Genomic DNA, 2,667 nt, shown 5'->3' on the forward strand with positions numbered 1-2,667 from the left:
CTGGAGGATGTATCAAAGAAACAACTGATATGACATCCGTTCTATTTGGGATTCTGAAGTTTATTTGGGTAAGAGGAGACATTCATATATAAAGGATAAAATTTACAATAAGCCAGCATAAAAGTAGTCACTATACTTAATATAATCAAGCACAAAAATAGAGCAGAAAGCTTAGATTTATAAAACGTAGTTGCGATATTCAAGATATAACTGCTATTCAGATTAATGTCCCCTATGGAATTTTGGACTTGAAATAATTTTTAAAGAAGCAGAAGAGAGAAATAAATTTTAGGTGAGAAAATAACAATGAACAAGAGCCAAACCATCTTCTTTAACTCAGTGAGTCTAGTGCAAACACTCATCTAGACAGAACCCTACCTCTTTATATAGCTCCTGAAGGAATTTATCACTTTATTACCAACATGGTCTCCATGCCCATCTGTTTTATTTTTCCTTATTTCAATTGTATATTTATAAAATTGCACCCTCCACTTTCAATAGCCTCAGGGTACAAGTACCAATAAAATTCCCATTGATTAAAGTATTAAAATACATGAAAAGGAACAATAGCCAGCAGCAATAATGATTAAACACATCGGTATCAAACAAAACAAAATTGTATTAAAAATAACAACCTCCTTAAATCTATCCCTTAAAATAGAGCAGGCCAGCTTAGAATGTAAGAAAAATTGGATGAGTTGTAACTATACACAAAAACCTTGGCTATAAAACATAACAAAACTTTCATAGTACTGTCTGACTCAGTTTCTGGGTGGTCTCTGTATAATTTTCTTCTTCTATGTGCCTCTGTTTCTTTAGCTGTCAAATGGGAAGAATACTGCTCATTATAGGATACTACTGTCTCCGAGGGATATTTTGAGGAGAAATGAAAATAGAAATTTCAAATGACTCAAAAAGTGAATTGGTACAAATATTTTTCATTCTTAACTTTACTTATCATTCTAGCATTTTTGGACTGTTTAATCTCTAACTGTGTCCTTACTCTGATAATAGAATCTGTATTTTTAGAGAGAAACTCTGTTATAGATATCAAATACCATAAATACAGAAATGCGTTGTAAATACTTACAGCTATTATTTTATTAGTACTTACAGTTGATCACAGTGTCAGAGATAAAATGACCCTACCTTTCATGATACATTCCAAAATTTGCTAGGCACATTCCTAAAGGCCCTTATTGAAACAATAGAGACCAAATTACACAAATTTTGTGTTGACTTCAAAAGCAAGGAGCAGGTGTCTGCACAACCACTTTTCTACCTAAATCAGTAAACAATTCTCAAGATGAACTTATCTCCCAAGGAGAACAAGAGCCTTTTTTCCTTTTAAGCCTTAATTTCCAAGTTATAGAATACGAGACTATTCTTTATTGTAGTATTCACAACGTCTGTTTCAAACACTTAGCAGACACTCATATGCACAAACACATGCACGGCATCTGCCATTCTGAATGCTCTGGATGGCATGTCCTCATTTTTATTTCCTTAGGGAGAGGGGACACCATTGGTCTTTATCCTCACTGAAAAAAAGATGTTAGAAAAATAATTCAATAAAAATCATGCTGCCTAATAACGAGAATAATTGATAGAGATGTATTGTTCTCCAAGTCTCATTGTGTTCTTTGGATACTACTTGACTACTTTCAGGTAAAATGTACTTGGCATTACTTGTTATGCCATTTAATTCAGCAATGGAGATAGTAATCACAGTATTTCCTTCTTGCCTAAATTTGAGCCCATAGTTGAGCTCTCTATTTTTTCCCATACTGCACACTATCAAAGAAGAATCTCAATAAAATTTTTTGATGAAGTAATGAAAAAGTACATAGTAGTGTTTTCACACAAAAGTTTCCAGTTCTATACACTATAATGCTAAATCAGATAAAGAAAGTGTTGTGATAAAGCATAGAGATTAATGATACATACATCTGTTAATCACAGAAGTAGTAGTTTGAGTTCTCTTTTTAATCTGGGCACCGATGAGATGGTTCCCATGCTCCTGGCAACCATAAAACAATACAAGAATATAATGCCATAACAGTGACTTACACACTAAAAGCACTATAAACTCAAACACATCTCTACTGATGCTTATGATATGTCTTCTGGTTAAAACTAATGAATACCTTACATAATTCTAAGATCTAAACAAATCTGTGAGCAGCAAGACTATACATAGTAAAAACATTTCCTTAAACATGTGGCAGATCTTTCTCAAACTGTGAGTTCTTAAAGCAAGGACATGGGGATGCATTGCTGCTATAGGAAAGAAGTCAAACATCTATGAATTTAAGATCAATCCTACATGTTGTTGGAACAAACACTTTGATATAAAGAATGTCTGTAGGTTCCTTTAGGCATAAAACTAGATATCTTCCCACAGTAATAAAAACTGAAATTTAAATTTTTTAAACTACAGTCATTCTTTTGGATTATGATTACCTTTACTATATTATGAATATATCATTATATATTTCTTTTAACAGACAGATATTTACTGGATGCCTTTTAATGGAATTCATGACTTCTAGAATAGAATTTATAGCAATCAACAAATGAACTGAAGTTTCGAGACATAAAATAAATGTAGAGACTTAAATGTATAATACATCAGGTGATGATAAGTGTTAGGAAGGAAAATAAAGC

The sequence above is a fragment of the Pteropus medius genome, unplaced genomic scaffold (assembly GCF_902729225.1).
Source record: "Pteropus medius unplaced genomic scaffold, Ma_sr-lr_union100, whole genome shotgun sequence".
NCBI lineage: Eukaryota > Metazoa > Chordata > Mammalia > Chiroptera > Pteropodidae > Pteropus > Pteropus medius.